The sequence below is a fragment of the Dama dama genome, chromosome 29 (genome assembly GCF_033118175.1).
Source record: "Dama dama isolate Ldn47 chromosome 29, ASM3311817v1, whole genome shotgun sequence".
Lineage (NCBI taxonomy): Eukaryota > Metazoa > Chordata > Mammalia > Artiodactyla > Cervidae > Dama > Dama dama.
This window is the reverse complement of record NC_083709.1, coordinates 62,452,600-62,467,224: the sequence shown is the minus strand read 5'-3', so window position 1 is coordinate 62,467,224 and position 14,625 is coordinate 62,452,600. Positions and strand designations below refer to the sequence as shown.

General features: G+C 43.4%; 1 protein-coding gene across 15 annotated transcripts in view; it reads right to left on the bottom strand.

The window, feature by feature from the left end:
- TLE4 (TLE family member 4, transcriptional corepressor) overlaps window positions 1-14,625 on the bottom strand; it is a 150,496-nt gene that overhangs the window by 117,528 nt on the left and 18,343 nt on the right. Inside the window, exon 3 of one of the 15 annotated variants that reach the window (XM_061132425.1) lies at window positions 314-803. The exons of 13 other annotated variants lie outside the window; for them this stretch is intronic. The gene's annotated coding sequence lies outside the window, so the exon portion shown is untranslated. The remainder of the gene's footprint in view (window positions 1-313; window positions 804-14,625) is intronic. One more of the 15 variants, XM_061132426.1, reaches the window with a different exon arrangement.

Below are 14,625 nucleotides of genomic sequence, written 5' to 3'. Positions count from 1 at the left end.
ATTACTCCCACAAGGTCAAATCATTTCAGTTCTCAAGTCTGAAAAATACTGGAACCAATGGTAAGGTTATACTCAGCTCTACCAGAGGGGTGGGGGCAAGCACTAGCCTTCACAGAATCAGGTGGAACTGGTCAGAGACACTCAAGTTTTGCACGTGCTTATTTCCTCTGCACTCGTGGGCCAGCATATCACACAGCAAGACCTGCCAGCTATTTTCTGATGTCTCCTGTGTCTCACCTACTCTCTGTCTTCTTTTTTTGCCCCACCCCCCCCGACTGACATAAATGTATAGGTGCCTTGAATGTGGACTTACGATTAAGCATTTTCATTCTTGGTAATAGTGAAAGGGACAAACAGTCCTTGTGCCCACAGTAGGAGAGGATCAGTCAGTTCAGTCGCTCAGTGGTGTCCAACTTGTTGAGACCCCAAGTTCGAAAGTATGCCAGGCATCCCTGTTCTTTACCATCTCCCAGAGCTTGCTCAAACTCATGTCCATCAAGTCGGTGAAGCCATCCAACCATCTCATCCTCTGTCATTTCCTTCCCCTCCCGCCGTCAATCTTTCCCAGCATCAGTGTGTCTTTTCCAATGAGTCAGTTCTTCACAACAGGTGGCCAAAGTATTGGAGCTTCAGGTTCAGCATCAGTCCTGCCAATGAATGTTCAGGACTCATTTCCTTTAGGATTAACTGGTTTGATCTCCTTGCAGTCCAAGGGACTCTTCTCCAACACCACAGTTCAAAAGCATCAATTCTTCGGCGCTCAGCTTTCTTTATAGTCCAACTCTCACATCCATACATGACTGCTGGAAAAACCATAGCTTTGATTAGACGAACCTTTGTCAGCAAAGTAATGTCTCTGCTTTTTAATATGCTGCCTAGGTTGGTCGTAGCTTTTCTTCCAAGAAGCAAGTGTCTTTTAATTTCATGGCTGCAGTCACTGCTCACAGTGATTTTGGAGCCCAAGAAAATAAAGTCTCCCACCGTTTCCATTGTTTCCCCATGTATTTGCCATGAAGTGATGGGACTGGATGCCATGATCTTAGTTTTTTGAATGTTGAGTTTTAAGTCAGCTTTTTCACTCTCCTCTCACTTTCCTCAAGAGGTTCTTTAGTTCCTCTTTGCTTTCTGCCATAAGGGTGGTGTCATCTGCATATCTGAGGTTATTGATACTTCTCCCGGCAATCTTGATTCCAGCTTGTGCTCACCCAGCCCAGCATTCTGCTTGATGTACTCTGCATACAAGTTAAATAGGCAGGGTGACAATATACAGCCATGAGGAACTCTTTTTCCAATTTGGAACCATTCCGTTGTTCCATGTCCAGTTCTAACCATTGCTTCCTAACATGCACACAGGTTCTCAAGAGGCAGGTCAGGTGGGCTGGCATTCTCATCTCTTTCAGAATTTTCCACACCGTCAAAGGCAAGATCGTTCACCTTTATTTTCCCCAGCATAATCTATATGATTCAAATGTATGTGAGAAATGTCTGAAGACAGGAATTTGAATATTGGAATAAAACTAGCAAGAAAACCAAGAACAGTGATGGGCCTTCCCAAGTTCTCCTCAAGTACACCTATTCCCAGAAAAGCCAAAAGGCGCCTTTCATACACAAAGAGCCAAGCCCTACTTTTCTGTCTGCCCTCTTAGGTTGGGCTACAGGCTTCTTCTGCACTCAGTCGTCAGGTCTCTGACCAGCTCCACCGACTGTTTCTCTATATCCATATTCCTCAGCAATTCCCTTTCTCTTGTCCTTTCAATTCTACAATGACCCCCATCGGTTTCCTCTTCCTCCTCCCAATTACATAAAATTCCAATTCTTCAAAGCCATCACTGCCAAGAGAACCCTTCTGTCCCCTTCAACTGTTTCCTCTACTTTAGTGAAATGGTTCTTCTCAAAGCCGGAGTTGTGCTCCTCCACAGCCTGCACTCCTACTGCCCTGTCAAACACATGCACGACCACCCAGGTCCAGGCACAGACTACAAGTGCATCCATCCACAGGGCTGCCAGAGTTCTGGCCCTGGCATCAAAAACGGGGATAGATTAAGCCTGGGAAGGATAAGGGAGAGGCCCTCTGCCTGGAGCCACCTTTCTCAGATCTCATGGCTCATTCCCTACTCATCATTTCAGTCTCGGTCCACACAACACCTTCTCAAACATCTTCCCTCACCATCCTCGGAGACTCGTCTCCCTGTCTTCTCCAGTTCATTTACAGTCGTCTTCATAACATTTACAATCACCTGAAATTATCTCAGCTATGTTTTTGTTTACATGCACTACAGTAGTGCTTCTCAAACTTTAGTGTGCATAATCATCACCTGGGAATCTGCTTAAAATCCAAGCTAGAGTGGGGCCTGAGAGTCTACACTTCAAACAAACTCCAAAGTGACACTGGCCCTAGAGGTCTGCAGACCACACCCTGAGTAGCAAGGTTCCAGAGAACGGAGGATCAATGAGGGCAGAGAGATCTGTCTATACCCCAACCCTGATTTGTAGAAAACACTCAAAAATACTTGTTGAATGACCAGAAGAAACTGCAATCCAGGTCCAGTGGTTGGAATCTCCTGGAATCTTTTGCAAGCATGTAACATTGTCTGGGAATAGTTAGAACACTTCAACCATAAAGGGATACCCACCTAGAGAAGAACTGCTTATACTGATTTCGTATGCTTACCTACCCAATACATAACTTTTCTGGCATTTAGGATGGCACACTGCTCAGAAAGAATAATAAGTAATCACAGCAGGCCACAAAAGGAAATGCAAATCCACTCTGGACAATTCCTGCCTGATAAGTAAATGATTAAAGCTTTCATTCTGAAACCCTGGCAGGACGTGTGTTTTAAAAGATCATCTGAGAAATACAAAGGAGATGGCACTCAACCTCCTTCCTGAGATTATTCACACCAGACTGTGATCACCTGACCCACTGGAGATGGGGTATTTGTTAGATGGCATGCTAGGAGGGTACTTTGTATGGTGAGTCATGATTAATCTCCCCAGTGGTATCTCCAGAGTGAATCAGTAATTATTCTAACAGCTCAAGGGAAGGCCCCAGCAGGGCATCAGCACCCTCACAGGTCTCACACGAAGAGCAATTCCTGACAGTGCCAGGTGTAGTAGGTCACAGGGGTCATACACACGAGCTCAAACGTAGACTACCTCAGGCCCATCTACCTGCTCAGAAGTCGGACGCTCAGTGCCAGGCTTGGGGAGAGTGGCCACAGCTGCAGAAGGAAGACCCCCTTAGAGATGATGTCACCAGAATCCCTTCCAAACAAGGTCCAGGAATTGCTGCAGCACCACACTTACGGGATCTCAAAGATGGATTTAGATACACAAACCCAATCCCCACCCCCAGACAAACCTGGGTGAATATGCTCACTAGAAGAGGGTTCTAACACGTAGCAAGTTTTAACTTCAGATTTACTAATCCCTTGCCTGTTCCTGCGGAGTTTTTCCGTCACTGGTGCAGTATATGACACACCCAAGTCCACTAGAACTCACTGACTCCTCATCCAAACTGTCAGTGACTCACACAGGTGCGATTCCTATGAACTGGGAGAAGCTGCCAGTGACAGGCTGCTTAAGAAATTAATTTAAAAAGAAGTCCCATACCACAGACTCAGAGCTCTCTATAATCAGAAAAAGAACAGTATTTTTCCTATCATCAGGCTCACACTCACCTCTGCGTGTTTTCTTCTTTAATATTTCACCAGGCAGCTGAGAAAATTAAACGCGTAGAATATGACTTATCATCTACTTGTGTTCCTATATTCCTAGTCACTTTTAAAATGTTTATCTAGCTGCTCTTTATTGTTCAGGGAGGTAAAAAATTTTAAACATGTGAACCTTAGGAACAGCCAAAACCATGAATATAACACTGCCTTTCTGTCCAATCAACAAATATTTATCAGGCACCTACAATCTGTCAGGCTTACTTGAGGTGCTGACACAGGGAGGGAGATACAGGAGTGAACAAGACAAGTGAGTTCCTGCTGTCATAGAGTTCACACTCGGGCGGTGGAGGCAGGAGACAGAAGCAAACACAAGTATATGGAGAGGAATTTCAGACGCTGAACCACGCTAGGAAAAAGATGAAAGGGTGTGTGTTGGGGGGGCGGGGGGGGGGGCTTGAAGAGAAAAGCCTGGGGAAAGGGATGTATCTGGTTTACTTGAGAGGTTAAGGAAAGACAAATAAAGAAGCAACTTAAAAGTGAAATGTGGCTGGAAGCAGCATTGCCCAAAGTAGGTTCTATGCCAGGTGATGCAGATGTTCTTGACAGGTATTATATACATAAAGAACTCCGTGGTCAGATGGCCACATGGAGCTTAAGTTAAACAGGTTCCTTTCCTGCTGACATCCCAGAGCCTCTCAATGGACAATGTGATAAATCTTTGAAAAGCTGTATATAAAAATGCAGGACTAATCAAGCTTCTTTGACTGTGGAATCCTTTCTTCTCAGAGCTCTTACAGGAGATTATATTTCATGGGAAGCACTAAGCTGGTCAATGGTTTCCAGCCCTAGATTTACACTAATATTAGTAATATTAGTAGTGGATCTTTCCCAAACACCAATGCCCAGGCCTCACCCTAGACCGATGAACTCACTCTCAGAGAGGTGAACCCACACGTCAGCATTTTTATTTTGAAGCTCCCCCCAGGTGATTCTAATGTACAGACAGCATTGAAAACCATTAAGCTGGAACATGGGATGCAGGCAATAAAAAGAGTGGAAAATAAGGACAGAAAGGGTTGACCGGGGTCAGGCTGTGGAAGGTCTTGAATGCCACACTAAAGAGCTTGAACTTTATTTGGGAGCCAGCAAGGACCTATCAAGGACGATTCCTAGGAAAGCTATGATAAATACCAGACAGGAGGTCAAGACACTCCAGGGCATTTCTGCTCTCCACCCTGCTTCTTGTCACTGATTGTGTTGGAGTGGCTGTGGAAGGACAGAAGAGATTTTATAACCACAAAACATACCACAAGAGGAAAGATGGAGGATGAAAGACAATTTCAGAATAGGAACAATATGAATTCTCACTGCACCACAAATGTAGGAAATTCAACAAGGCATTTTCAGATATCAGCTCTTTCATTCACTCCTACTCTCACCTGGGAGTGACGGTGGAATCAGAGGTGAATGCCAAATTGATCTGGACCACTTGAAGTTTTTGCTTCCCTGGTGGCTTAGACGGCAAAGAGTCTACCTGCAGTGTGGGAGACCCAGGTTCGATCCCTGGGTCGAGAACATCCCCTGGAGAAGGAAATGGCAATCCACTCCAGTATCCTTGCCTGGAAAATTCCATGAACGGAGGAGCCTGGCAGGCTACAGTCCATGGGGTCGCAAAGAGTCAGACACGACTGAGCGACTTCACTTTCACTTGAAGTTTTTATAATCTAGTACAGATGAAGACTAAATGGAAATAAACACAGTAACAGACACCGTGTGGTACCTAGGAGGTACACAGAGAAGCCCAACAACTTATGGGGAAGGGTGGAAGAAACCCCTTCCTGCTGAAGTCATTACAGTGACTTTCCGGGGAGAGAGCAACACCATGTAAGCCACATTAATTCCCTAGTTTTTCAAAACTTGTCTGTATACTGCCAGGCACTGTGTTACCCTCTGAAAAAAGAGGAGAACAAGTCAAGATTTATAGAGCCCATAATCTAACAAATGAGACAAACACAAGAAAAAACAAAATGCAGGGTATTTTTCAATGCTTTCACAGGAGACCCTTTTTTCCTGAGTAAAGTTGAAGTGAGTCTGCTAGACAAAGGAGAGAGGGCAGGGAAAAGCTCAAGAACATTCCACAAAAGGATCAGCCAACAGCCTGCGACATTCAGATTCTACAAACAGGACTCAGGAAAGGGGACAAGATAAGGCCGAATAGGCAGGTCCAGAAGAACCCAAGGTACTGGGATTATCTCCAAAATGGTTAGACCAGTTAGGAGACAACCGGATTACTCACGGTGAGTCATCTTAAATACGGTGGTAAAGGTACTACTACTCATGATCCTGATAAGTATCATCCTCCACATCCTAACATGCACAGATGCTTTCCTCTCGGCCAGGTACTCCACTTCAGTGGAGAACAATGTAAGAGGATGACCTCTGCCCCCATTTTACAGATAAAGCCACAGAAGAGTAAACTGGTTTAGCCATGCACCATGATCAGATAGCTGGAGAGGAGACAAATGTGGGAGTATGGGAGAACAGCAAAAGACCAAAGGACTGACAAGGTGTGGCTACTGAAAGGGAAAGGCAATCATTACCTGCCTCTGGGTTTCTGGCTTGAGAAATGGGGTGGCTGGTGCTGGCACTTCCTGAGATAAAGATCACAAGACCACAAGCAGGCTTGTGGGGGAGGATGTCATCTGGGGACATGTTGAGTCTAAGCACTTGTGACACATTCAAGGGTAAGGAGGACTAGGTTACATGCAATGGTCTCAGAGGAAAGATCCAGACTGTAGGGAAAAAAATGAGGATTCATCTACTGAGAGTAGACAAGATCACCTAGGTAAAGGCTGTAAAGGCTAGAGCCATGTTGGAAACACTGGCTGGACTGCCTGGAGTGGAGAAGGGCCCTTGAAGAATGACACAATACAGAGAGATACAGAAGTGTACCCAGATCTCACACAAGCCCAGAGAAGGGAGCAGAGAAGGCAAAAGCTGCAGGCAGGGTGATGAGCTTCGAGGTGAGCACAGCTGTCCCCTCGGCATGACAGCAAGGGTCTGACGGGGAATAACGGGGAGGACAAGGAAGGAGACAGGCCACACAGGGAGAATCAGCAGCCCGCTGTGACGTCACTAGATTTGGGCAATGGGAGGAAGTAAGGAATCCATGATTTCAACGTGTAAAGCCTGTATATGGTGCCACCATTCATTAAGATAGGGAAGTCACAAGGCTGATTTCAAGGTTTACCTGGGGGGACAGTTATGGAAAGGTACAGGAAGAATCCAGACTCAAGTGGCAGAACATTCTGCAAAGCATACCAGATACTGTGAACGACAAACTGTGGAGTCCCAAATCCCAAGGAGACTCTAATTACCACTGACTTTAAGCAAACCCTAAGTGATCTGGGACTCTGTTTCTACAACCACGAAACGGGAAGAATAATGCTGCCCCACATCTCATTGGCAGAAATATTTATGAGTAGACTTATTAATATAACCCCTTAAGGTATGTAGTACTATTTGTTTTAAGACAGACTGAGATTAGATAGTGCTACAAATTGAGCAGCTGTATTGTTAGGTATCGATTGAAGCTTAGGGCTCTTCCTGTCTCTCAATTAAGAAGACATCACTCACTAATTTATACTGCACGGGGGAAGAGTTCCAGATCTAGAAGGGGGTGGGAGGACAGACTCCCAGGCACAGTAATAATAAAGGACAGTCCCTCCAATTGATGAAAAAGAGGAATAAGGTCAAAGGCCCAGCCCCAGAAAATCTGCTGTTTCTCCACTTTCGTGCACTGTGACCCAGAAAAGACATTCTCGGTATTTATGTTTTGCTACTGGCAAAGGATCTCTCTTCCTCTTTTCTTGGTAAACAGATACTTGCCCTGGATGCAGTAAATTTTATATATCATAGTAAAGAGTAAAGAAGAGGCTGGGGGAGAGGAGAAGAGATGGAGGGGAAGTCACGTTCAATTTCAAAGCTTCTAGCAATTTAAGACTACAGATAACAGTTGAGCCTTACAGAAATATATTGTGTTAGGAAAATGATGAAAATGAAAAACAAAATTTCTTTCTAAAGCAAGTCATTAAATTTAAGAATTCAGAAATACTCAGAAGAATTTACACAAGTTTTGCATTAACCAAAACACAAGCTGCAGGGTGTCTCAGCTTCCCACCTGTGACTGTGTCAGATGCCTTAACTTAATATTTTAAACATGTTGAACTTGATCTTACTTTTCACCTAAGTGGCTTTTAAATTTACTTTATTCTGGGGGTTAAACTTTCCTAAATTGTATGAACCTCAATTTATCTATTCCTAATTTATAAAACTCTGATAAGCCTTCTGATTTAATATTCCAAAGCACTGCTACTGAAAGTAGTCAGTCCCCAAACTTGCCTATCAGCAAGAAACTAATGGGCTCGTTTCAGAATTAAGTCAGCTAGGTGGGGGTTTTTTGTTGTTGCTGTTCCTTGGTTTTGTTTTTTCAACAATAAAGATATTCCTGATGAAGGGAGGAGTACACTGATTAGAGTCTGGCTGGGGCTTCCCAGGGGCTCAGTGGTAAAGAATCTGTCTGCCAATTCTGGAGATAGAGGTTCGATCCATAGGTCGGGAAGATCCGCCAGAGGAGGAAACGGTAACCCACTCCAGTAGTCTTGCCTGAGAAATCCCACAGACAGAGGAACCTGGCAGGTATTAGTACGCCGGGTCTCACAGAGTCTGACACAACTTAGCAATTAAGCACGCACGTGCAAGCTCTTTAAAGCCCACCAGCAGCAAACAGTTGAAGGACTTGCACAAGTCCGTGGGCCACAGCGAGCAGCACAGCTCGAGCATCAACATTCCTACAATGCAAACTCTAACTTCTTGTTGCCTGGGACTTAAAATTAGGTGACAGATAACCTAACCCTTCATGGCGACAAAATTCTCCAACACAGCTCCAATAAGGAGCATCCCCTGATGCCCTGCCTGGTTGTGTTGAGACACAAGTGTCCACAGTCATATTTACTTCAGTGTGGGCGACAGCCTAGAAATCAGTTCTGCAGACACCGCAGCCACTGGGTCTTCCCATGAGATCACGCTGCCTGCTAGTCTGCTACTGTGCTACAACAAACAAAGATAAAAGACCACAATTATATACTGTATTCTTAATTCTAAATGACAGGATTAAAGGAGAGCATGACACATGTCACAGCTTAAGGACGCCTGCCCATCTTTCACAACAAAATACACTCCAAAATTAGAGTTTTGCTTGCTTTAATTTTCATTTTCTGCAAAGAACGTGCCAACATGAGAAACTAAATTACAACAAAATAAACCATTTCACGATTCTTGTTGCTCATTCACTCAAAACATCACTCAGGAACTAGAGACCAATATAAGCAGGGCAGCCATTGAAGGATGAGAAGAAAGAAGACAGAAGTTAAAAGCATTAAGTACTTATCAGAGTGGGGTCTCAGTGAGCAGAGAGGGGAGAGGTGAAAAGTGCCCCTCATCTCCATAGCCATGAAACCACCCCAGACACCAGCTGAAGCTCAGTCAGGCTACCTAAGCAATGCACCATTCAAACTGTTTCCATCTGTTGAACTGCTCCAGAGATGCTTGTCTAAACTTAAGCAATGAGAAGTTACACAGAGACACCACACTGCCTATCAATCTTGACATCCTAAGTGGAGACTTTTATTCAAGCAGTACATGGACTCCCAAGCACTACCAAAACTATACCACGGAAATAAAAATTAACAGACTTGGAAAAAAATTCTGGAGATTTTGGCTCCTTGACACTCCAAAAGTGGTTGTTGGACCAACAGAATGGGCATCACGGGAGCATTAGAAAAGGAGAATATGAGGCACCACTTTAGACCCACAGAAACAATCTCATTTTACCATGATCCCCAGTGATTAGTAAGCATATTACAGTCTGGAAGCACTCCTCTAGTTCACTGGCTCTCAACCCTGCCGCAAATCAGAAACATCCCTGGAGCGTTTAGAAAAATACTGACGCCCAGGCGGCAGGTTAGGGAGCCTGGGCATCAGCACCTTATAAAACACACTGATCCCGTCCTATTCCCTCCTCTTATGGAAATGGACGAGAAATTGGGACCCACGAAGTTAGATGATTTGTCAAGATCACAGGAAGTTACTGGCTGAATTAACAGTAGATCCTAAAAAATCTTTAGGATTGTGCTGCCCATTTTTAAAAAAAAGTCAAAGAAACCTCACAGTTACCAGTAAATCAAACGAATTTTAAATATCTAAGGTTTCATTTCTCTTCACTTTCTACCATAAGAAATTATCTGCATATCTGAGGTTATTGGTATTTCTCCCAGCAATCTTGATTCCAGCTTGTGCTTCATCCAGCTCAGCGTTTTACATGAGGTACTCTTGCATATAAGTTAAATAAGCAGGTTAAATAAACAATATACAGCCTTGATGTACTCCTTTCGTGATTTGGAACCAGTCTGTTGTTCCACGTCCAGTTCTAACTGTTGCTTCTTGACCTGCATACAGATTTCTCATGAGACAAGTCAGGTGGTCTGGTATCCCCATCTCCTTAAGAATTTTCCACAGTTTGTTGTGATCCACACAGTCAAAGGCTTTGGCATAGTCAATAAAGCAGAAATAGATGTTTTTCTGAAAGTCTCTTGCTTTTTCAATGATCCAACAAATGTGGCAATTTGATCTCTGGTTCCTCTGCCTTTTCTAAATCCAGCTTGAACAACTGGAATTTCACCATTCACGTACTGTTGAAGCCTGGCATGGAGAATTTTGAGCATTACTTTGCTAGTGTATGAGATGAGTGCAATTGTGCTAAAGTTTGAACATTCTTTGGCATTGCCTTTCTTTGGGATTGGAATGAAAACTGTCCTTTTCCAGTCCTGTGGCCACTGCTCAGTTTTCCAAATTTGCTGGCATATTGAGTGCAGCACTTTCAGTAAAAACCCTCTTGATGAAAGTGAAAGAGGAGAGTGAAAAGTTGGCTTAAAACTCAACATTCAGGGCTCGCTTCGGCAGCACATATAATAAAACTCAACATTCAGAAAACAAAGATCATGGCATCCGGTCCCATTACTGCATGGTAAATAGATGGGGAAAGAGTGGAAACAGTGGCAGACTTTATTTTGGGGGGCTCCAAAATCACTGCAGACGGTGACTGTAGCCATGAAATTAAAAGACGCTCGCTCCTTGGAAGAAAAGCTATGACCGATCTATACAGCATATTAAAAAGCAGACATTACTTTACCAACGAAGGTCCATCTAATCAAAGCTATGGTTTTTCCAGTAGTCATATATGGATGTGAGAGTTGGACTATAAAGAAAGCTGAGCGCCAAAGAATTGATGCTTTTGAACTGTGAGGCTGGGAGAAGACTCTTGAGAGTCCCTTGGACAGCAAGGAGATCCAACCAGTCTATCCTAAAGGAAATAAGCCCTGAATATTCATTGGAAGGACTGAAGCTGAAGTTGAAACTCCAATACTTTGGCCACCTAATGCGAAGAACCGACTCATTAGAAAAGACTGATGCTGGGAAAGATTGAAGGCAGGAGAAGGGGATGACAGAGAATGAGATGGTTGGATGGCATCACCAATGCAATGGACATGAATTTGAGTAGGCTCTGGCAATTGGTGATGGACAGGGAGGCCTGGCATGCTGCAGTCCATGAGGTCACAAAGAGTTGGACACGACTGAGTGACTGAACTGAAGGTTTCATTTTGGTATATGCTTCTCAATACTCCTGTACTTTTAAATGAAATAAAAGCATGCTCATGTTTATTTTATGTATAAACCCTTGAACCTCGTCCAGTATTTTTCGACAGCAGGGGTGGGTGGTAGGGGGGACATAATTCTCCACCAGTCACAGTGCAATCAGTGGAGACAGAATGAATACTGACTCTTTGGCTTATTGCCTAGGTCAGAGACAGGACCATGAATGAGTCTTTTTCTTTCTAAAATCTCTGTATTACTTTTTTTTAGCAAAAACAAAAACCAAAAAGTAAAAAGCAGCCCCAAACCACCTATTAAAGATCCAATTTAAATTTGAAAGAAAAGTTCAAAACCAAGGACAATCGCTGTGTTCTGACAAAAGTTCCCAAAAGTACAGAAGTGATACTTGGCATACCTAAGACAAGAAACCTTTGCTGAGATTGATGATTATGTCATTCCATTTAAAACGCCCATAAATTAGCACTAGATACATGGGGGTGTGGTGAGAGGTGTGGGTGGAGTGAAGGAAATTAAAAGCTGCGGTCAGACTTAAAAAAAATACCCCATAAAGCAACGTATGTTTCTGACAGTTGAAACAGACTGCATGACAGACAGCAAAACCACATTTCCGCATGTTTTTTTTTTTTTTGGAATGGATCTGTGGCTTTATGCCACCAAGCAATATTTTGGTTTACCAAAATGTACTCTATGGCCTTTTAATTTCATGTTTACTTAACTTTCCTTACTATCACTGCTGTTCTTACTCAACTAGACCAGCTTAAGACAAGTGTCCTAAAAGAGGGAAAAGGCTTTAAAATACAGAATACGCTTCAAATTAGGAAAAAAAGAAAATTAACCACACACATGTAATTCACATCAACTAAAGCACTCATTGTAATTTGGGTATTTAGCTCATACGTAATGAACAATGGAATAATTATTTCTTTGGAAATACAGTCGTTTCTCAAGACAATTACAGAGACTCAGCCTCATGTTTACATAAAATTTCTCAACACCAAAAGGATAAAGAATCATTGACCTATCCAGATGTTGACTGAATGACAGAAAAATGTAAAAGCAACAGAAGAATGACTGAAGCAAAGAGTTTCCATGGCTGATGAATAATTTAAAGGATTCTGTACCTATTCTTAACTTAAAAAAAAAAAAAAAAAGAACCAAACTTAAAAAGGATAAAAGCCAAAATCAGATAATTTGCAAACTCCCACTATTGTATCTATATAAAGGTAATGGCAGTTAATCAAGCAAAATGATGAAGAGTCTCTCTCTCATACATTGACACAAAGGTCTAACACCTTCCTTAAAACGATAAGTTCCAAAAACCACAGCCCACAAAGGGCTGCCTGGCAAAGTCCATTGTGGTCTGGGTATAGAATAAAGGCACAAATACAAATCTTGCTGAAAACGAATCCTTGAGGTTTTTGGCAGGAAAACAGATTTGGCAGGAGATGAAGGGAAGGTGCTAATATGGAGGCAGACGGGAACCCACAAACTCCCTGTCCTCCTTCTCTGTTCCCATCCCTCCCTCCTCCCTAGGCACCTCATCCACTGGCATAATTAAGACCGAGTTTCCCCTCCAAGGTCTCTTCTCTCAAGGGTACCTTGATTCTGAGAGTTTACAGAGGTCAATGTCTCAGGTCTTTCTCTGTTCATTTCCACACTCATTCAGGTTCACTTGGATTCCTCCTTTCCAGGACATGTCATCTCTTCAGCCCAGCCTCTCTCCTTCATGTCCCTCTCCACTCAAATCATGTCAACCAACATTTATTGAACATTTGCTGTTAGGCCCCATGCAAGTTGCTGAGAACAAAGCAAATTAACAAACAGACATGGTCCCTGCCCTACTGTCTTCCTTACACTTTCCTTCAATAGCCCATGTAATAGAAGCAGCACTTAAGACCTTCTATAATGCTTCCCAAACCCACCTCCTCAACCATTATTTCCTCTATCAACCAACCAGGCTGAGAATGGTTGTAACCACCACTTGAACATGGACATCACTTTTCCTGTCTCTGTGCCTTACACTTGGAATCCTCCTCTCTCCCTTTCTTCCTGTCCAAAAGACCTCTTCCTCTGAGGTCCCACTAAAATGTCCCCACATCCTCTGTAACAGCATTCTTAATCACTTCCAAGCCAGGAAGACTGCCTCCTCTTCTGCCTGTGGCACAAGCGTGTCATCACCACACACTGCCACGTACTGTCCACACTGGGCCAAATGCCATTAGAGCATTAGAATCTCATGGAGGCAAGCATTCAATCTCCCCTAACACCCTAACCCTCAAAATGGCCTCCACAAAGAATGAGACCAGTTAGCATGTGTTGAATGAACAGTTACAAGCCACTATCGCCTCTGCCTTCCATCTGGGGTGTCCAGCACTACTGACTTAACTCTGCAACTCTATCAATAAGCGAAGAATAAATGATGTCATGACAATTTAGTTCTTTTTTTCAGGTTTAAGTCTTTAGGTTATAATCTTCTTAATCTTCGTAAGGTCTGAAGTGAAGTGAAGTGGAAGTCACTCAGTTGTGTCTGACTCTTTGCGACCCCATGGACAATACAGTCCATGGAGTTCTCCAGGCCAGAATACTGGAGTGGGCAGCCGTTCCCTTCTCCAGGGGATCTTTCTCACCCAGGTCTCCTGCATTGCAGGCGGATTCTTTACCAGCTGAGCCACCAGGGAAGCCCAAGAACACTGGAGGGGGTAGCCTATCCCTCCTCCAGAGGATCTTCCGGACCCAGGAATCGAACCGGGGTCTCTTGCATTGCAGGCGGATTCTTTACCAACTGAGCTTACCAGGGAAGCCCTTGTAAGGGCTAGTTCTAAATACTTCAATTTGAGAAGCTAAAAATTTTTATTCAGAAAATTAATCTTTGTATGAGCTTCAAACAAACAAAAATGACAAACGTAAAAAAGAAAACTGTAAAAAAGAAAAATTGGAAGTTATAAATCTGGAAAGTTGTCATGAACACCATCTCAGAACAAATTCAACAAAGAGCTCACCAAACTTTTTTCTACATACATCTTAAACTGATGCAAAATATGCTATGAGTTCTTCCTTAGACAGTAAGGAAATCCTATCAGCTCTGCTTAGATCTGGTTAAAGTAGGTCCTAACCATGGGTCTCCTTCCTGGGTCAGCTGTATAAAGCCTTTGTAAATGAGCTGCTACTTAAGAAGGCTTCTGTGCAAAAATGTACTATGTCTGACCCAGGGTCTCCT